The 24,008-nt window shown below is 37.6% G+C and overlaps 1 protein-coding gene across 3 annotated transcripts in view; it reads right to left on the bottom strand.

The window, feature by feature from the left end:
- Positions 1 to 24,008, bottom strand: part of LOC122813499 (leucine-rich repeat-containing protein 7-like) — a 2,638,896-nt gene that overhangs the window by 944,590 nt on the left and 1,670,298 nt on the right. The window lies entirely within an intron of this gene.

Genomic DNA, 24,008 nt, shown 5'->3' on the forward strand with positions numbered 1-24,008 from the left:
AATACTTCTTATAACCTATTTCTAGTCAGGTAAAACTACCCATACATATAATCATAAACATATGAACAGATAATACTGTACACAGAAAAGAGAAGAAAAGGCAGATTATTAATATTGCACATGAGGAATTATTGCAATTGCACTTTTAAGAGAAAGATATTGCACTTCAGTAAGAATATATTAACTATAGTGAATTAAATAATGCATCACTTTCAGTAAAATATTACTAGTGAGATCATGTTTGGAGGTAGGAGATACCCAAGTTGACATCAGAGTTTTTGACTCTTATTACTGTTGGATAGAAGCTGTTTAAGAGCCTGGAGGTCCTACAGCGGATACTGCGGTACCTCTTGCCAGATGAAAGTCTAGCAAACAAGCCAAATGCTGGCTGTGATGTGTCTGTAAGTATTTTTTATGCCTTTCCAATGTTTTTTGAGGTAACAATTTATTGCATGGTTGGAAGATTTGTGCCCCATTATCTTCTCTGAAATCCTCACCCCTCTTTGAAACTTCTTCTCTGCTGTAGTACTGTTTCTGTACGACACAGTAAAGATGTAGGTGAGAATACTTTCAATAGCTCCTTTACAGAAAGTGGATGGAGCATTCAGAAGAAGCTTTGTCTTTTGAGCCTTCTCAGGAAGTGCAGGCATTGGTGACCTTTTTTAATTATCTGGCTTGTGTTCCTGGACAAAGAGAGGTCTTCGGAGATGTGTACCCCAGGAACTTTGTAGATTGAACTCTCTTTACCACCTCACCATTGATCTCAAGTGGCGAGTGAATGGCTGGCCTTTTTCTGAAGTCAATGATAATTTCTTTAGTTATACTGACATTCAGATCCAAGTTATTATTTTTGCATCATTTGATCAGAGTGCTGACTTCATTCCTGTATTCCCTCTCATCATCATCCCTTATGAGACCCACTACAGTGGTATCATCTGCGAATTTGATGATATGGTTATTGGGAAATTTTACAGAGCAGTTGTGGGTAAGGATGGTGACTTGTATAGGAGTAAATAAACACCCTTGAGGCACACCAGTGTTAAGTGTAATGATAACTGATGTGTTGTTATCAGCACATGCCTTCTGTAGTCTTGTTGATGCCAAGGCTAATTAATTTCCTGAGTTGCACCATAGGTTCATAGGTTAGTACTAGGCTTTCAGCCCTAGGGCCTATACAAGCCTAGCCAAACAATTCCCTGGCTATTTCTTCCCACAATATTTACTTCCCAGGACCCATCTAGCAGGGTGACTGACGTGATCCCCGGGGTGAATTTCTATCTCCCATCCAATCATCAAGGTTCCTTTTGAAGAGGGCCAAAGAGTATCCCTACTAAAAGACCTGCAGCTCTCATCAGGGAATATTCATCCCAGAACAAAAAAAAATAATAATTCTAAACCATAAGCAACTGTGCCAGCATGCTTTTCTTACTATGTCAATATCGTCTTTCCTCTGTGCAGTTCCCCTACTGCCAGAATCACTGTGTTGAATTCTGAGCTATAGTCAATAAACAACAGCCTGACATAGTTGTTCCTCTCTTCAAGATGTTCGAGGGAGAGGTGCAGGGCCAATGAAATGGCATCTGCAGTGGATCTGTGTGGCAGATAGGAAAACTGTAGAGGGTCGAAGGTCAGTGACAGAGCTTTTGACAGATACTTTTTTTACTACCCTTTCAAAGCATTTCATGATATTTGAGGTTTGTGTCACCGGTCTGTAGTCATTTAAGTAAGTTGGATTGGCTTTTTTGGGTAGCAGGATTATATTAGTTACCTTGAAGCATGTTGGCACTCTTTCAAGAGCCAGGGAGGTATTGAAAATATCTATAAGGATTAGGTATAGTTGTATAAATGAAAACCAACCATATTGACATATTTTCAGTTGCTAACATTATACTTCATAGACGATCTTCAATATAGTCATTGTGAATTGAGCATTACATAGCCATTCAGTTCCTGCCTTCCCTTAAACCTCATTCCTCCTCCAAAACATTATTGTGCATGCATTATTTCCACAATTCCCTTTTTTATGTAATTTGCTCCTACCCTTTTTGAAGGATCCCACTTCCAGTTCTTTTATTTCTTTTACTATATTCACTACTTCTAATATGGTTGGGTTAGACTTTAATTTCCATTTTCTAGAAATTGCCTGGTTGGTACCACTAAAATCAAACTCAGCAAGGCCTTACTATGTCTAGGCAATACAGCTCAAAAAAAATATTACCTTAGTTACACAAATTTGCTCTCACAGTATTTCTAACTGAGTAGGCTGCAGGGAAGTTTTAAAGTCTGCCAGCTCAGTATCTTCCCAAAAAAATATGTTCCCAGTTACCTCTTTCTTTCCAAATTTTCAATCTACTTGAGGAAAAATTCTTTGGAGTCTGCTTGGGCGATAAAAATAGCAATACAATCACTTCCAAGCACAAATCCTAAATCATCTAGACTGTGTTACATATTTGGGAGCCACATATATATATATATATATATATATATATATATATATATATATATATATATATATGTGTGTGTGTGTATCCCCATTGTTTCTTTGTGAAATGCATATCCAGTCTCTTTTTTCAATCTTTTTTAACCTCCTCTGATTGATTCCTGTAGATATCATGCAATATTTTATATGCCCTACTAATTGACCCTTTTTAAAAAGCAGCTAGCCTATACTCTTCTATCAATCCATGACAAGGAAGCCATTTTCTAGCCTGCAGTCCAAATGCATTCTTGGCCTCTTCCCATTCGAATCTCTTTCCTTCTGTAACTATCTGCTCCCAGTTTGTGGTTCCTTTGTCAGTTTTCTCCAGTACATTCAAGCTCTCTCTCTTGGCTACTCTCTGCACACCTAAATGCAGTCATCCCTATCATCACAATCTCCTTTCTCCATTACCAAGTTGGCTTAGTTCTTAGCATACTTTCAGAATGGCACTTGACATTTTCTCCAAACAGCAAATGGGTCTAGTTTCTTAGCCAAATGTATATGCATCACTTTGCATGTAAATTAAGCCTGTTGATTTATTGTGTTAACCATGTCAGTGGCTCAACAGACTAAGCCTGAAGTGTGTAGTATGCTTCAGGACTGGACACCTGCAAGTACCCCTGGTTTTTATATAGATCTGCATCAAATTTCCATGCAGTAGAAAGTCACTGCATATGCTTACTATAAATAGTTACAATACTAGTTTGTTGTTTGCTCAATACTTTGTACAGATTTTTCAGTAAAAAATGACTGCAAAAATATGATATGAATATATGTATTGGTCTTTCTATGTATATATATATATATATATATATATATATATATATATATATATATATATATATATATTTAAATACACATACACATGTATGTATAAGTATATATATATATATATATATATATATACATACATTGATAGATAGATAGATAGATATAGATAGATGAATAGAGAGATAGATATAGATGGTAGCGTGAAGGAAGATATTTGTGCTAGGGTTATTTAATTGGGCTTTGATTATCACCACTGATGGGGTGGATCTGAAAAGTTTATTTGTAAAGCTCTGTACCTCCTATCCTGCACTAAAGGACCTGCCTGGTCTTTAAGGACCCCTTTCATCCAATTCCAGCCATCCCAACGCCTGGCCAAACATTTCTGCTGCCCCAGTGATTTGTTTTTCTTCCCTGTTTCTAACGGATTTAGAAAGTATGCTACACCCAAGTCCTACTTTTTCAAGTGTATCTGTTTAATTTACACTTTACCTAGTATAGGTTGTAGACTGTTTCTCTGTAATTTATTCTGTACCAAGTAGAGATATTATTTCTTGCTGAATGTAATTCCAGCCGTTTATATGTTAACAGGCATTAAGAGTACCTTGCTTGCTCCTAATTAATGCACATTTCAGGGAATGTCTCCAGTCCCCTGTGCCTACTGATTACTGTTTACTTTTTGCATGTCTTAGTTGTCAGCTGGAAGCTGTAACTGTAGACTGACATTATAGTATTCCTTATATATTGTTCATTACTGCTTGAACTGGTTCTTATCAGGATTGTTTTAACTGTACTACTAATTAGTCATGTTGCCTTAACCCTTAACTTACTCATATGTTTTTATCTTTCTAATTCCTCCTAGCTCTGTACCTCCTATCCTGCACTAAAGGACCTGCCTGGTCTTTAAGGACCCCTTTCATCCAATTCCAGCCATCCCAATGCCTGACCAAAGATTTCTTCTGCCTCAGTGATTTGTTTTTCTTCCCTGTTTCTAATGGATTAAGAAAGTATGCTACACCCAAGTCCTACTTCTTCAAGTGTATCTGTTTAATTTACACTTTACCTAGTATAGGTTGTAGACTGTTTCTGTGTAATTTATCCTGTACCAAGTAGAGATAGTATTTAAACCACTGAGTCAGGAAACCAGCAGCCATACTCCTCTCTATCTGTGTTCCTACTGCCATATTTTCATATCCCCTGGACCCATTATCTGTTTCACCCCTACCTGCTACCTTTATCACAGTTACCTTGTTGTATTCTACTCTCTGCTCACTAGGTGGTGCTCAAAGCTAGCTTTAGGCTATAACTATTCCCCCACTTTCCCTAGTTTTTTTCCTCTGGATCTTCTCTCAGATTTTTCCCCTTACCTAGCTGCTAATCTTCCTGCATTGTTCTGCTGCTCTTATCCCTTTCTCTTCACACCCTCTAGCTCCATTATACCTCTTCTATTTCCTCCCACTCCACTATCCTTTTCTACCTCCAACCTGCTGTATCAAACTCTACTTACCTCTGACCACCTTCACTGCACCTGGAACCTGCTACTCTCTGATTGTCTCTACTAACTCTTCCTCTACCTGCTCTAACCTGCTCTGTTCGCCCTGCGGGCTCACTCTGCTCCCCTACCCTACCCCCAATTCCCACCCACCCCAGCGCTTTACACTTCTATAGCCACACTCCCTACCCCTCATCTACCTATCACAATCTACTTCCACTTAACACCCCCTCCCCCTACAACAATAATTCCTGAACGTTACTTAACACCTTTACACCCCCCCCTTACCTGTCCTTACTATAACCTCCTGTTTTTACCAACTAAACTTAACTTCCTTTCATATTGTAACCTTATAACAACTCATATTAAACTTTTTTCCTCAGTCCACTCTACCTCTTACAACTCTCTCTCCCTCCTTCAGTCACCTTTATTTTCACCTGTTACTAGACACCTTTAGTCCTACATAATACCAGACACCTTCCTTCATCAGACGCCATCCTTTCCTATTCAACCCAGTGGCCTCTAAACATAACTTTATTTACACATACCTCCTACTCTTGCCTACTATTCTAGTTTCCCTAACTCTAGCATTCACACTAACCTTCTTTGAACATTTTTCATTGCTTATACAGTACCACCACTACCAACAAACTCAACCAGTACCACATATAAATTCCCTCAACCACATTAACATAAGCTCTACTTCTAGCTATATACTTCCAAAGTACCATAGATCTACCCATATAATTTACTTCTATGACAAGAAACCCCCTAACAACTACTATAATATCATAAAACTAATACAAAAACCTCAACAACATCCCCTTTTTGATGGTGATATCCATCCAAACCCTGGCCCCAATACAAGACTTCCCAGTGACCCACTAAGCCAAAAACCCCATACCACCTCTGCCCCAAGAAGTTAATCTAACTCCCTCCTGATAGCTCACCTTAACATCCGTATCATTAGCAATAAAATATCCCATCTTCATGCGCTCCTAGATTTACACAAATTGGATATCCGTTGTATTACTGAAACTTGGCTTAAACCTTCAACCAAAGACCATGAGATTACCCCTCCCCCGGATATAACATCCTGAGAAATGACCGTATTACAAAAAAGGGTGGGGGGTAGCCATGTTTTATAAATCAGAACTCCAAGTATCGCCCTTCAATGTGCCACTTCCCACAAACTCCATTGCAGAAACCCTTTCAGCTAAACTTCAAATCAATAACTATAAATCCATCTATATAATCTGTTCCTATCTTCCCCCTGGAAACAATATCAGTACACTAGAAAATATACTTAGTGGCCTATCTACCCACCTACCCCAGGAAACCATTGTGTTAGATGACTTTAATGTAGACTGTGCTACTTGTAGGTCCCCCAATCCTATTAACCACATAAATCTTTATGGTTTCTCACAAATGATAACCACTCCTACTAGAACCCACAAGCAAAGTGGTAAGGAAACCACACTAGACTGGATCCTCATAAACAATCACCCTACTACTTATAAACCAGGAACCCTTCCAGATGACATCAGTGACCATGCTCTAACCTATATAATTAAACAAAAACTTCATAGCCCCAATGCTACTATTTTCAAACCTCCCTTTCTAAAAAAACTTTCACCCTGAGAACTTTCAAACAGAACTGAAGGCATGCAACTGGTCACCACTGCTCCATCTTCAACTTGATGAAGCAGTGACCTACTTTAATACTAGATTCCTTCAAATCCTAGATTACCATGCCCCCTATCGCTCCTCCCAAATAAAGACCAAAACTGCCCCATGGCTCACAAAACAAACTAAGCAAACAATCCTCCTAAGAAATAAAATCTGGGCCAAGTGGAGAGCCTCTAAAAGCCCATCAGATCACCTTTACTTTAAACAATTAAGAAATGCCACAAAAAAAGAAATTCTGCTAGACAAAAAAAAACTTTTACCTCCACCTCCAACAAACCCACAAACAAAAACCACAAAATTTCTGGTCAGCTATGAACAAACTACTTCAGCCAGGGCACTCCAAGACTCCTACCCCATCAGGAATCACCCAGAATAACCCTAAGCTAATCACTGATTCCTTTAACTACTACTTTACAGAAGCCATACAAACTCTAGCTAATACTCTATCACCCATTAGCTCCCTCCCACCTAATACCACAACAAATCCAGTTCCCAAATCCAGTTCCTTCTTTTCACATACAACCAGTACCTACATCCCTCATTTGTAGCCTCCTTCAAAAACTCATGCAGCTAAAGCCATTGCCTACCCTATTTCTATCCTTATTAATAGAACTATTACAGAAAGTAAAATCCCTTTTATATGGAAGGTCTCTCACATCATCCCTCTACATAAAGGTGGGACATCAACTGATATTTCCAACTTTAGATTAATCGCTCTACTCTCTCCTATGGCTAAAATAATGGAAAAATGTATCCACCAACAACTACTTGACCACCTCCTCCACAACAATTTACTTGCTAACTGCCAACATGGCTTCAGACCATTCCATAGTACTACAACTGCCCTGCTATCCTTTTCTAACTATAAACAAAAATCGTAACAATAACTCTCTTTCCTCCGCACTATTTATCGACCTTTCAAATGCCTTCAATATGGTCAACCATAATCTGCTTATTGAGGTACTAAAAGCCCATTCACTGGATGCACAGGCATTACTCTGGTTTAAATCTTATTTAGACAACCACCATCAAGCAGTCCTTTGGGACAATAAGCTTTCAACTCCCCTCCCTGTAAACATTGGAGTACCTCAAGGCTCTGTCCTAGGCCCTCTTCTCTTTTCAATGTTTATTAATGACCTAAGTACTAAAATTCCTCAAGCTACCTGCATACAATATGCTGATGATTCTACTTTAATCTGTTCAGCTAGGTCCTCAACCTCACTCCAGACCCTCACCAAAACTGTATTTCATACTGTGGAAAATTGGTTCATGCAACACTGCCTCCTCCTGAACCCCCAAAAAACAAAATTATTACTCTTTGCTCCTACTCAAAAATCACCACAAATTCACTTCACAATAACTTCTAACAATGGAACCACCATATCCACTGATACTACAACCTGTCTCCTGGGCATAACCATAGACAACAACCTTGGGTATGATGATCACATCAACACTACCATAAAAACTAGGTTCCCTGTATAGAATCAAACCCATCATTACACCAACAGCCAGAACCACTATTGCCCAGACCCACCTGATCTCTACCCTGTTCTATGCTTCTGCCATTTATACTAATCTTTCTAAAAACAACCTTAACAAACTTGTCACTAGCTAGAATAACAGAGCCAGATTAGCCACTGGCAGCCCTTTCAGAACCCACCACTGTCTCAATCTCAAACATTTGGGATGGTTAGAACTGCAGCACCAACTACTCTGTCATCAACTTACTATAACCCAAAAGATACTTTACCACCCTAATAATACCCCCAATCCTCACTAATCTGACTATCCCTTACAAAAACCTTACAACTCTTCGCTCAGCAAATAAGCTTCTAGTTTCCACTATTAAATCTAACAACAAAGCTGGAGACTCACTATTTACTAACACAGTGGGAAAATCCTGGAACCAGCTTCCAAGTGAACTTTCTACTCTCTCTTCCACACATCTTTTTAAAAAAAGATCTCAAAGAACATCTTAAAACTCACTGGTTTTGTCCCTGCACAAACCCTGACTGATTTTCCACTTTACCCATTCCTGCTCTCCCTTTTACTTCACTTCCCTACATTGCTCAAACCATTCTGTGTCCTTTTCTACTGCACTATGTTTCCTACCTGAACTAACAATTAAACTAACCTTAAACCATCATCTGTCCTAAAAAAAAAAAAAAAAAAATATATATATATATATATATATATATATATATATATATATACCTTTTTAGAATTTTTTTTTTAATTTATTACTCTGTGTTTTTTCCCTCTCAAGTATTGTTTATTTTTCTGTATTTGATCTTAGTTCATTCCCCACTACACAACTCTGCACACAATATTTTTTTTCTGTCAAATATTCAAATATTGTTATTATCTGTATTTGATCACAGCTTACTTTTTATATTAATATTGTATAATAAGTTTCTGTCTATGCTTGGAGCTTTTCTCCCTGGGCCTCTACTGAAAATGGACATGTATCCAGTTAGACTAGCCCGGTCAACAAATGTAAATAAATAAATAAATACATATTTTTATTTATTTAACATTTGTTGACTGGGAAAGTCTGACTAGGTTCCACAGAGCCTGTTTTCAGCGGAGGCCTGGGGAGAGATGCTCCAGACGCATGTCTTTAGAATGTGGGAGGAAACCAGACTACCCGGAGGAAACCCACGCAAATGCAGGGAGAACATGCAAATTCCATACAGAAGGCACCCCAGCCGAGAATCAAACCAGAGAACCTCTTGCTGTGAGGTGACAACGTTAACCGCTGCACCACTGCGCTGCCCATAATAAAATAAAATATATTTGATAAATAAATAAATTTTTATTAAATAAATATTAAAAAAATAAATAAATACATATTAAAATTGAGTGATCTAAACAAAATAATAAAAAAAAAAAAAAACCATTTTTGAGGCATCATTACCAGGGCATCAGTTAACTAAAGTATTAGCAACTTTCTACATTTTTTTCATAATACTATGTCAACTATGATGTCATCTTCAAATCTGACCAGCCATATAAATGCATGTAGTTTTAAGCTGGAAAAGGTAGTATTAAGCATCAAAGGTCCCAAGAGTGACCAGTTTGAAAACCCCAGCAGTGATCCTATACAAATCTCACCAGAAATTGGTGTACTGCTCCTATAATGTTGAAACATGGAACAGTATCTCACTGCACACTCATTTCTAAACCTCCTGATACAATTAGTCATGGTCCTAACCAGAACTTGTGCCCCCACAATAATCACAAAAATCAGTTAAACATGACTACTTTCATGAAAATCTGTTCTGACTGATATTAGTAAGGTTGCAACTCAGATTACTGAAACAGCATTTGCTGAATGCCATTCCAGCATTCTGCTGTGTTATAAAAATGAAAAGCTGAGTTTTGCACTCAGTGTATGATAGATCTGTTGACTCAAGTGTAAAGTGACCACATCCATAGAGTTACTATGAGCAGTGTGGTGTTTTTTCCTGCATGGAGGACAAGTGCAGGATTAGGTGCAATTTCAAGGAGAAAGAAAATTACTACTATCTGGGTAACATCATAACAAACTGCTCCCTTCTCAGGTTAAGGACACAATGCAGATCTAGTGGAATAGACAGAAAAAAATAAAAAGCGTTTTCCTTTACATTAAAGATTTTTGGTAGAAGAGTAATGTCTGGTATCAAACTCTCCACCACAAGGATATTACAAAATGAGGCAGTTGACTTAAATTAACTCTGCCTACAACAGTTTGCTCAGTAATGACCTTCACATGTATTACTGTTAAAAGATAGGAATAAGTTGTCTGCTGCTATCAAACTTCTAAATAATTCAAAAACACCTGCTATAACATATTTTTTAGAAATATCAGTAAAGTTGCAAAAAACAGCTGAGCATGTCATGTCTCACTTATCAACACTTACCAAGGATGTAGTTAAAAAGAACTTAAATAACCAAAGAGACCATGATCTTGTAATTTAAGTCAATGTATATAGAAACATCATTTTAATGCATGACATTTTTTAGTGTTTGTGTTTAAGATTGTTAAAAGGATGGTATTTTGCTAACATCATCTGTTATATTCTTGTACTGTAGCAACATTTTTTGTAATTGTGTGTGTTGGAGCTTATCTCCCCAGACCTCTACTGAAAATGGACATGTATCCAGTTAGACTAGCCTGGTCAACAAATGTAAAATAAAAATAAAAATAATAAATAAATACATAAACACACACACAGACACACACACACACACATACACACACACACACACACACACACACACACACACACACACACACACACACACACACACACACACACACACATATGCATTACCTGTTATCATTGCCTGTCGAGGAAGTAGTTTTATCACTCAGTCGCTACAGCTCTGTGACTGCCGTTTGAAGGTGTATATGAGCGTAATATTTGGGAACAGCTTCAAATATTGATCAGCTGCAATGTTATGCTTCTGATGTACATAAAACTGATTTGTTCCCTCCTTCACAAATTCATTTATTTATTCATTCACTCACTTTTCCATTACTCGCTTAATCCATTCTAGGATTGCAGGGAAGCTGGAGCCATATGTTTCAACCTCTTAAGAGGGCAATGTGGAACACAGACCCTACCAATGTGTGACAAACAATCATAATGTGAAGTACCCTATTTTTGCACTGTGCAAAAATGCACTATTTCCATGAAGCCTTGGCAAATCTGAGCAGAATCATGGATAGATACAGAATTAATTACTTAAAATATTTCTACTGTTACTTCAAGTCATTGACAGAATAAGAGAATTTGAATTAATACACATTTTCTGAACTAACAATCCTGCAGGACAAAAAATCCAAAGTTATAGTTCCCAGCAGCAGTCAGCAGCCCAGCAACAGCACCATCAGTACGGAATGTTCCCTCCACATGTACTGCAGGCAAATTTAAACTCCCAAAGTAATACTTTTTTTCTTTGTTGCCCCTACTGCCTATTGGGTATCAAACACTCTGTTGGCCATCTGGCCCACTTGTTGCCCACCACTGGGGTAGTGCTATCCAAGGAATGCAGTCAGTCAGGGCTAACCAGAACCATCCCTTGTGGCTGTCTAGCACCTGCTTTTTCATGTCCGACAGACCTTTGTGATGCATGCCACACTTCTGTGTGATGTAATCAGTTGAGCATGCTCCTCTCCTTGCAGACAAGTACCTCCAGATGTTCCCCAGTCTGCACAAAGGATGCTACCATGGAGAGTGTGCCCATGAGCACACACCCTCCCCCATCCCTTGCCCAGTATAGATGCAAGCAGGCGTAAGCATTATAATTCCTCTCTTCCCTGTGCCAACTTTAACAGGCACCTGACTGGGGTTAACTGGTTGTAATTAGGGTTTTATTCCGCTATGCCAGTGGAGGTAACTCCACATGTAATACTTACAGTTATATAGCCAATATACAGGGTGGACATGATCAATGCCATTGCATTCCAAGTTTACAGTGGCATGCTATACTACATATACTTACCTTAAATTTAGATTAGCATGGGAAAACTTCCTTTGGGACATGGGTGTAGACCACTTCAACTCCTCATTAGCCTACTCTCTTTGTGGAATTGCAGAGGTTTTCTATTGGAATTGCCTATGCTTATGGAAATTGGGGAAATCTCTATCCTTACAATACAAGACACATTTATCTATTAGCAGACATGTTTCAGGTTTAGGTTTGCTGCCTGATTTCATTAGGATGCAGTTTTTGACTACTCCATTTCTGTAGTAGTACTAATTGCAGCATCAAGTAAGTGCTGTGAATAAGCTTTATTGTAGGGATTTGGGTTTAATTTGTCATATGTCATATTATGAGTGGAAATACTTATGCTGTTTTATTTAATCATTTGGTATTTAATTATATGTTTATTGGTTGCCTTTTCCTTATTTAACTGGGTTGGGCAGGAGGGTAAATATTTTTTATTTTTAGGGACAATTTTAACCTCATTGTTGGTTGGAGTTGCCAGAAACTGCAAGTCAGACTCCTTTTTTCCTAGTTAAGAAGTTGTTTTATGTTGGTGGCAATTTTTTAAGTACTAGTTGCTTATATTTCCTTTTAAATTAAATACTGCTAACAAAAGTTAAGTGAATTGGTTGCAGCATGTATTTTTATTAAAGTCCCACCCAATATACTCCCCCTTTTTATATGGTTTATTTCCTAAATAGGGATTAATGATGAAGAATAAGTGCTAAAATTATTGCACTAGAAGACTTACTTGGATAGCCAAGAGTATAATAACGTTACATCACTCTTAAGTTAAGCTTCTTTGCTTACTTGTGCAATTAATACATGTTATACTGTGTGGCATTTTTCAGGGATAATATTGCACCATTAAAATCAGTTTGGATTCCATGGCTTACATGCTGCATGCCTGGCAACAGCCATGCAAGCAGCCATGAGTATAGCCAGAAACATTCCATATTGTCCTTATCATTTCCCCCTACAAAATAAAAATTATATATACACCTCTCCCAAATGTTTCCCTCTGCACATTAATAAAATGCATACATCTATTTTCAGCTGTTGGTCCCTAAAACTATAAAAAACATTGTTTTGAAATTAAAGTCCTATCCTTCAGCAAGCCATGTAAAATCTAATTTGCAGATACTAGCTTTGACAGTTGCAGACTTATGTTAGTTTTAGCTAATATAATGCTTTTGGGAAATAGGAAAATGTTTCTCAGCTCAGCACAAAAAGTACTGTATGTTTGAAAACACTATTGCAAACAGTTCAGAAAACACAAGCAGTGCAGACTCTGTTGGTAAATCTGCCTTTATAACTAGATGACGCTAGTGTGAAGTCAGAGCAATGAACACGTGTCCTGTCATGTATGCAATCCGTGACAGTGCCCCTCCACTATTAACTAACATTATGCTACAGCAGACGCATACAGTCTTCCACAGAGACCGTTGTTTAATCCAAAGAGGTAAACTATATCATTTAACACCCTCCAAGTTTTTTTCCCCCAAAAAAGTTTTTCCTGTCCTTCTAACACTGTTGCACAAATCAGTCCATGAAAACACTGACAAAATGTATGCAGCTAGGCATACAGATATAGACTACTGTATATAGCTAATTTAACATGATTTTGTATTAACTGTACTGTTACAAGAAACATTATCTTGTAAAAATATAGAATGCATCCTGCAATGTTACACCCTCACAATGATGATTGCTCTCACTTCCTGTGTCCTACGATACCTTTATTGAAGGTATTGCAGTGGTGCTGAAACTAGTAGCGGAGTGTGATGGCTGAATTCTCTGCATTCTCAGTAGCTCCCTTTACCTTAGGAGCAATGACTTGATTAGCTTGTATACCACAATGTGGACTGGCTGTAAAAAAAGAAAAAAAAAAACAGCCAATCAAAAATCACAAAGTGGAGCCAGCGGTGTTCAATTCAGAACAGCATAACAGTGGGCTAAGGTAATGTTAAATGTGGAGTGTTCTGCACAATCCGAAGCACTTGGCTGCTCAGGCTGAAGCCAATCCCTGTACTTACTAATTTACAAACCGTTGAAGTTAATACTGAATGAAGTACAACTCGTCACACAATACACACACTCAAGCAATTATGAATCGATTGTAATTTACCTGGGGCATATCTTTGAGATGTGGGAGGAATCAAAGCACCTAGCAGAAACCTATGTGAACACAGGATGGACATGAAACTGCTACACAAAACAGACCTGAGGTGAAAAATCAAACTTGAGACCAAAGCACTGTCAGGTGTCAATGCTTACCAATGTACCACACTGCATGCACTACAGAAAAGATTATGTGAACACAGCAGTTATAACCAGTAGCATAGCAAGGTTGGGGTGAAGGGGGCAAGTGCTCTGGGTGCAAAGTGTTAGGAGGTCCTCATTTTTTTTTTTCTGTACCAAAATGTTGGTACAGAAAGGCACTTGAGTTCAATTGTTTTTTTTCTCTTCTTCACTTGAAAAGCTGTGGAGTGTGGACTGGCTGCTGTGCTGTAGGTAGCCAATCACACCATAAACAGAAGATGTTTTTTCTTTAGAGAGCTGGGGGGGCCATGAGTGGTTGTGGTACTATAAGAAGCAAATTGCCTTTGCTCAGTAAGCTTCACTTGAAGAGCTGAGGGAGTACTGTGCAAGTTCCTAGCACTGGAACAGTGCACTAGATGAACCAGCAATAACTACTGTGGTATCAGTGACAGTACATGATATTTAACCAGCAAAGTATTAGAACGTTTGTGTTGCTGATAGTTATACATCATGGGAAAAACTAAAATAATGTAGAACTAAAAGAAAAGCCCAAGCTGGGCACTCTCACATTCCTCAAATCTCATATTGTAATAAATATATAACACGTTTCTGATAATAATAAAGTTAAAAAGTAGTTCTCCAACTTTTAAAGAACCATTAGAAAACACTTATCTTGTTTTAGTCAATCATTACAAAAAATATTTTTGCCTGTATTTGATACGAAATGTTGTAAAATACATATACATATGTCTGTGTGTGTCTGTGTGACTATATATATATATATATATATATATATATATATATATATATATATATATATAGATATAGATATATATATATATATATGGTTTACTATTGTGTTTTTGAACTACAGGTGATCGAGCATGGGTTTAGTCAAAATGCAGTTTTCCTGGAAGCAGAATGCCGAACCTGGTAACATCGAATACACTACAGTGAATGTGTAGTGTACTTTGGTTATCTGATTTCGTCATTCTGAGTAGAGATTGCTGTACAGTGATGAACAGGGAATTACCCCATTTCCTCAATGTAGTGCGATCTTGGAGTTGGTATATATAAATTGCAGTGGGTGTGGGTGGCACAGCCCCCCCACATGGGTGGTGCATGAGGGCTTTCCCCCTGCAAAATAGTGAAGTAAATGTACTGTTCACTGTATGGTGTAACGGTACGCAAGGTTGCATAACAAGGGTGACTGATGTCACCTCCTGCTATGTCAAATACATCGAACTATGGGTGTCGATGTATTCAGTTTTGACTTGGCTACCATATTGATGATTCTTATTCAGCATTTCAGATAGACATTGTGATCAGTCGACCGATGCAGTTTTGAAAATATGATAGTAAACAAATATATATATATATATATTTTTTTTGCACGTACAGACATACATACTTGCCTACATATGGATATATACTGTAGATATAGAAAGATTGATTTTTTTATCTTTCTTGTGACTGAGCTACATTCACATCAAGTTTATCACCCAATATTTCAACGGCCTACTTTCAGCACATTTTCCTTAGCTTTTATACTTCCCACTTAATGGTGTCACAAATCCATCCCTGTCAGAAGCTGAAGTGTAAAAAAGTTGCTGATGTGCTGAATACATTTCATTTTCTCTTGGCTGTCACATAATCTATATGGCCATTTCAGAAATGATCTCCTTTTTCCTTTCAAGTAACCTATCTATTACCTGAACATAATAATTGCTGCCGATTTTTACATCAGCTTTGGTAATAAAGCCTACATTCTCTCACCAAAGGAAAAAAAAACAGGATTTGTTTTCTGTCCGCATCACTTTTATATTAGAAACATGAATTTAGTCCACTTTTGTACTTTATATGTCTGTTTCATGTATTGTAATTTTACCTCCTTCATATGTAAGAAAGTGACTAACTCATCTGGACAGTAAGCAAGGCATTGTGCATAAGCAGTTTGTCTACTGACATTCAGATAATTGCTTTTTTAGCTGCATGATTCATCACTCTTGTCATTTTGTTACTGTAAATGTAGAAATGTGGGCTAAAATGATGCACACAATGTACAATTGATTTTCTGGGAACTACAAATTCCAAAAGACTCAAAAGTCACACTTCAAAGGGCTTTTCATCACATGTCATTTTAGGGTTATTCTGCACACCGTCTGTGTGACATAGAGGTAAAATGCGATGGAAATACTAATCTTTGACAGTGGAATATCCATTATGCAACATTAATATTCTGCAAGAAAGCTGAATTAATTTTAAAGTGCCTAGATGAAATAAAAGAAGGAAAAGTACATTCCCTTGTGTTTATCATTAATGCTTGACTACCGTTGACGTGAAATATAACAAAACATGCTAATTACATATATTCTTTCCATTTTCTGTTACACTTACATGTGCATGTTTTAATGCTGCCCAGTCAGATGCTAGAAAACAAAATAACTTGCAAAAGTGATCTCTTCCATGACATAGGATTTCGTTCTAAGGGAAAAGCATTTAGCCAGTGTGCAGATTACGTAACACGAGCAGCTGGCTCTCTAAATTTATTTGTACTTGTACATTTGTACCTTTAAGTGGTGCAGTGGTTAGCATTGGCACCTTATAGCAAGAAGTTCTCTGGTTTGATTCTTGGCTGGGGTGCCTTCTGTGCAAAGTCTGTATGTCCTCCCTGTGGTCGCGTGGGTTTCCTCTGGGTGCTGTAGTTTCCTCCCACATTCCAAAAAGATGCAGTAGATCGACTAGACATTCTAAATTGGCTGTAGTTGTGTGTGTGTGTGTGTGTGTGTGTGTGTGTGTGTGTGTGTGTGTGTGTGTGTGTGTGTGTGTGTGTGTGTGTGTGTGTGTGAGTGTGTGTGCAAGTGGTATTGATGAACTACTGCAGCAGGGCTAGCCACCTGGTGGTGTAAACCTTGGCTTGAGATGATTGTCACTGTTGACGTCACACCCTAACTCCATGTGCAAAATGGGAAAAAGGAGTTGAAGATGGATGGATGGATGAATTTGCACCTTTCTCCCTCATCACTCTGCTCAGCTTCTAGCTGTATCCTTGGTCTTCATACTTGGCTAGATCAGGATCTTCTCACTGCTTTTTGCCAATTATCCAGGACATGAACCATTACTGGGAGGACCTGCTGACAACACTGGAAGACAACCTGTTTGCGATGTGAGATTTGGATAAGGGAGCAATGGATCTTAAATCAAGTTATGAGTGTGGGACTGGGAACCATTATACGCATTCCAGTTAGTTAAAGTCTGTAATGGGAGGGGGGCTATATCAATGATGTCAGGACATCATCGCTGCCCCCATGTTAAACTAGGATATCTTGTGAGACTCCTATTCTTTTCCAGGGGTCTCCCAGGTATTGGGTTTTCCTAAGCCTTACTAAGTCCTCCCCTACATATGAGAGCTGCCCAGTAAACACTTTATCATATCCCCCTGTCAACAATACCAGTGGCTTGAGCCTGATCCCAAACTAAGTTTGCTGGATGTGTAGACAGATGCTCTGCCTCTGTGCCATCCAGTAGCCCTAACCTAAAAATTTTTGTGCAAATGTTCCGGTTTGGTTATAGTGCTTGTTGCCTAAACCAGGTGTCTTTTATTGCAGAAGAACTATGTTCATTTTGATTTAGTATGACTTTTTTTGTTTTGATGACATAAATAACAGAAATGCTGTTTTAATAAAATGTTACATGAAGGTTACCAAAATGTTCAATAGGGAAGTTAGTGCTAAGTGTGACTGAAACACTAAAGTTAAATTCAAAAATGAAAACATTTCCTTCAGACATAACAGGCATGCCTGCATACTATGGGACTTACAGACTGTTCACTTGCTTTTTTCTTAATATAGTTGGCTGAATCTACTTCAAACACACTGCTGTTAGAAGAAACTTAGTCAAAGCAAGACCACTTTCCCAACATGGATTTAAATAATAAAGAGTTGTGCTTACAAAATACCATATCGATTTCTAGTCTAGACTATTACAACAGTGAAATTAAACTTCTTTACAAGCAGAAGAACTCTTGTAGTTTGTTATATAACTTTGGAGGACAGAGGCATCACAGTTTCCAGACAAGGGGGTAAGAGATTCCATATAACTCTTTAAAATGATTTTGGGCCCTATTCATAAACACTTTGCCCCACTGTGCAGGGCTGGTGAATGATATGGGCATTCACAGTGCATCCATGTCCCATCCACAAACTGGCCGGGGCACACTACAATAAGGCCACAGCCTACTTAATACCCTAACAGTTCACCTATACAGTGGGTATGTATAAAAGGGTTCTGCAGTAGTACCTGCTTTCACAAACATGTGAATAATGGACTACGCTGTATTAAGGACAAAGCTTGTGGGACCACACAGAATGCGTAGGTAATTTGATGTATTGCTTAGAATAACATAGCTGTGCTGCTAGGTCACCATTACTGGTTCAAGAAGCGCACGCACAAATATTTATTTCCCAAGGAGATGTAAGACCATCTTCCGGTAGGCAGTACTGTGCACATTAGCACACTCTCTCAGACATACTTGGCTTGCTCATTACTCTGTGATGCAGCAGAACTCCCACCAGTAGGAACAGTTGGGATACTGGGCTCCCTTCCTGTCAGAACTCCCACCAGTGGCAGCAGTCAGACTGTTGGACTCCCCTCCTGTTAACCTATTTGAAGTAAGTCTGGAGCAGCAGAAAGCTAAGTAACAGTGACTGTGCCACTAAAAGATATGGATTCATGCATATAATCATACTAATTTTCTTAGTGTTTAGTCATTCATTTTCTGGTAGCTACTTTAACATTTTCAGATTCATGGCAGTGCAGGAGCTTTTTCTGTTCATCAGTGGGAGTAAGACAGGGTGATAATCCATCTTACAGACATCATGCAGACATCTACACAGAGTCATTCACACCTTCATACACACTAATTACAATTTGGGCAGAGGTGTATCTGTTTCATCTTGCACCCACTGCCAGTCCATAATCTGGTGCCCTCAACTCTAACTTAACAAGCAAAAAAAAAAAAAAAAAGTCTTCTACTTTTAAAAAACTGTAGCAAGTCACACATGTGAAGCAAGTGCTTCAGTACTCACAGCAAAAGCAGCTATTTCATTTCTGTACCAGCAAAAATGCCCCTACTGGACTGCCGAGATTTGCAGTCGCTGATCATGTCCTCTAACACCTTGTGCCTGGAGTGGCTGCTCCCTTTGCCCCATCCTACAGAATACCTTTGGGATATGGGAGAAAACTACAGTTGAATAAGACAGTAGGAAAGAAAGACAATAGCTCTATACAAAACATATGTTCCTATCACAAAGATAGACGGCTATCCTTTTATAATGAATGCTAATTGTTGCAGTTACAGGAGTACTTGGTTAATGACAAGTACGTCATTTCTACAGCAGAGTGTGACCTCAGAGCTAGAATAAGATGGCAGAAAAAGTACTCCTCACAAGTAGGATACAGGGAGCCTTGCTCATCTACATAATATGATTTCCACATTTACATTTAGGTTTGTTCAAGAGTTTTACGTTTTACCCCTTTTTTATTTCAGGAGGAAGAGATTTAATTAGTTATGGGTGGAGGAGGACAGGAGTGTTCTCTGGTGCAACAGTGATGCATTGGTAATGAACATAGCTGAGGGGTTCTTAGGATGGACTTTGGAACAGATTTCTATTTCTGTTCTAAATATTAGTACATGATACAGGCTGAGCAGTCTACTAGTAAAGTTAGGATATTTTGATATTATATAGGAAGTTATAACAAACTGAGTTGCTCTCACTCCATCACCAGATCTGCCATAAATAACATCTCATTTTCTGAATCCACAACAATAATCAGAGGCACAAAAATATGGTTCTTAATAAGTATAAGTACATTAAATCAAACATAGGATTAGCATGTGTTTTGGTGTTAAATGATATTTGTGGGGTACTGCCTGTTTTTTATAGAATGCAGTGGTGCAGAACATAATTAACCATTTCTGTATCTTAAAATAAATAAAACACTACCAAATGTGGTTGACAAAATCTCTCTATTCAACTCTGATGAATATTAACTGGCAAATAAATGCTCTGAGATGCAGAAACAGAGCATTTGTTTTTATCTTTGACTGTTAACATTTCAAACACCTACAGCTGCCAAAACTTTGAAAATTATTAGCCTTACTGGGAAATTACAGAAGACATCTTGTGCTCTAACATTGTAGTTTATCCTAATTCCTGAATGAAGTTACTTTAATGTTAAGTAGATGTGCTGCTAAGATACTTAAATGATGGGGCAGATTGCCAAAGACATTTCCTACCCTGAGAATGAGATCAATTAAGTATGCTAAATGCAAGGCTCATTAACCTTAAGACTTGCTCAGAATGGTAGATCAAGTTTTAGTAAAATGTGTTAAAATATCAGCACTCTTATCAGACTTATAATCCAAGAAAAAGCTAGACACATTCAGCACAGTATTCTTTAATAACCTCAACCTGCATTTTCACTGAATTGTGACCATCCTTGCTTAACTTTTGTTCTACTCTTGAAACTCATCTGGGCATCATGATGCTGTGTGTAGTGGATCTTATCAATAATTGATTAACATACTGAATAGAAGTTATTCAATGTCTGAATGACTGACCCAGGGAGAAATGCTTCAAAAAGTAACAATCAGTATACAGTACACATTGCAACAAATATATGTATAAATATACAGTACAGCACAGTTGAACGCTTAAGCAGATATGATACCTAGAGAAAATAGAATATTATGGAATTCTTGTTCAGAAGATCAGGTAAGGAACATGACAGAACATTGCACAATAATAGGTGTATTCTAGGAGACATTAATCATCATGTTACATCATATGTGTGTACATATATATATATATATATATATATATATATATATATATATATATATATATATATATATATAGATGTACTTCAGATTATTGAACTTTCAAAATGCCGACTTTCATATGGCCGACACCATATGATCAACAGTTTGAAAGGCCGAAAATCTGTAGTAGAAGTGTTAACTGTTGAAAACTGTGTTGAGCAAGCCCCCCTGCAATCCCCAACCCCCTGTTACTTAAATATTCTCACTCTGAGATTGCACTACAATGCAGGAAAGGGGGATCTCCCAGTTCTGCTCTGTATCAGGATCTCCGCTATTCATTGACGGCCTTTCAAACGTTCGATAATATGGTGGCCATATGAATTTCAAACTTTTGAAAGTTCGAACAAATGAATGGAGCCCATATCTATCTATCTATCTATATATATATATATATATATATATATATATATACATATATATATATATATATATATATATATATATATACCAATGTAAGTGGGAGTAGAGCATTTCATACAGGCAAGCATATAACATTTCATTGCAGCATATCACCTTTAGGGAAAAAATACATATGTTTTAGGAATAACCTTTGTAGAAGACAATGTCTTGAGTTGAGAAAAAAGGAAATTAAGTTAGGGATATAGTACAGTACAGTACAGTGAGAGGAAGTTAGAAGTGATTAACTAAGGGTATACTACCTAAGTCTAAATGCAAGGTCCTATGTGACTACATAGGGAAAAGGAACTATAGATAGACTGGAGCTTATCAGAGAGACACACAGAGTTTATCCAGGGAGAAAAGGACTGTAACAGATCCAGATATTCTACAAATATTCGTTTAATGTGACCTGAAGAGTTTGAGTTTGCTGATCTGTCAGACGGAGAAGAGAGGATGTTCCAGATTTCAGAGACCCAGCTAGAGAAAGGGTGTCACTATAGGAGTTATGGAACACAGAGATATAGGTCAGGAATATGATCTACTATGAGCAATACCAGCAAATAAATCCAAGCCATGTAATTCATTACAGTGTAGGAAAACAGGTTTTGAAGTTAGAGACTAGATTGTAGCAGATTAGCATTGGAAAGTAATGCAATACAGCAAGACAGACATATATCAGTATTATCAATTGGTAGTTAATACTAATTATGTGGGATGAGAACAAATTCAGTATACTAAGAAAAAGTGAAACACAAAAGGAGCAGTCATAAGGTAGGTTTACAACTCCCAGGTGACTGAACTGAAATCCAAAACCATTCTCCAGCAATGTCTCCTTTCACAAAAAGGTTCTCAAATCCATGAAGCACTATGTCTCTGCAAGTAACCAGCACTAGGTGGCTTTGGAAGACCAAGGGTTCAATTCTTAAATAGTACCGACCAGCATGAGAAAGGTTAGGACAACTTTGGTTTGGAGGGAGCATACATTTTGAGCAAATTATATTGCTTTCTTATGCATTAAATACCTGGACAAGGTAGTAGGGATGGTCTAGGGATCTGATTCCTGTGAATGGCATTAAAACCCCATGGTGGTAGTGGTGATAGTGGGGTGGGGTGGAACTGAGTATATAGAAAATTATATAGGTGTCCATATCTTGCCTGAATGGTATGTATGACTACACAATAGGCAGTAGCAGATGCCTTTACTAAACAAAAATTCTTAAGAAGAATTGGTTTAGCAAGTGATCTGGGCACAGGGTAGCACTGGTTTATATGTTTTAATGATTCATTCATTTATTGATTTTCTGGTACATGCTTTGTCCTATCTAGGGTTACAGGAGAAATGGAGCCTATTCCACCTCTCAGTAAGTACAAGAGAGACAGAAATAATTCTGCACTGGATGCTAGTGCATTACAAATGTTAACATGAACACAAACACCCCAACACACACACACATACACACACACACACACACACACACACACACACACACACACACACACACACACACACACACACACACACACACACAAACACACACACACAATTCTATGGGCAATCTGGAGGTATGACAGTTTACTTATAGCATCCTTATGAAATAGAAAGAGATAAAACTCACATGCATTCAGGGCAGCATGCAGACCCTATAGAAAAAACTGAGATGGGGAAAGAATTGGGTGTTGAAAGCATTTATTGAAATGTGTGGCATGATACTTATAGATATTTGCATATTTTTTTATTTACTTAATTACTACCTCACTTATTTACTACAGGTAAGTGAGTTGGCTCACTTAGGTGCCTTGTCACTAATGACTCACTTTCAAAGTGGCTAATGTCTGGTGGAAATAAAAAAAGCATGATGTTTACTGCCATCAAATATAATATTAGGTAGAATAGATATTATCATCTCCTCAGAGGAAAATGAATACGTAAGTACACAGAGCATGGATTTAAAATTGGCACTTATATAAGGTTTCTGTAGAGAGAAGGGATTCACTTTCAATGCCATAGAGAAAGTTGATAGTGTATCAACTACTTTAAGAGATTTTCAACAGTAATATCCAAAAAATGTGTCTCATAGAATAAAACTTAGAATATTATAATCATAACCAAAAGAAAACCAAACACCAGCCATTGTCGACTACCAAACACTTCATTAAAAATAACAAAAAGAGATAAGCATGTTTGTCTTATGTGAACAGAATTTAATCATAACTAAAGTTATACCCCTTCTAGCATATTTATGTAGTAAAAAGAATGAATATCACATGATTCTATTCACATGATAAATCTTATGAAACATTGCAATGCAATGAAATATTTAATACCAAAAATATTTAGATGAAGAATTGTTTCATATGAAAACACTTATCTAATTTAGCTGCCTCAAGATGTAATACAAAATTTTAGATAAAATGTAATTCACACCTGAGCTGTGTGTTGTATCAAGCAAAATTCGACAAAAGAGATCACACTTTTAATCCTTAATTTCCAATTACGACCTTTCTCAACAAAAAAAAAAAGTTCAGTTGCTTAAAGTGGGACTTATTTGTTTATTTAT

This window comes from Protopterus annectens, chromosome 10.part0, assembly GCF_019279795.1.
Source record: "Protopterus annectens isolate FY-2018-M chromosome 10.part0, PAN1.0, whole genome shotgun sequence".
Lineage (NCBI taxonomy): Eukaryota > Metazoa > Chordata > Ceratodontiformes > Protopteridae > Protopterus > Protopterus annectens.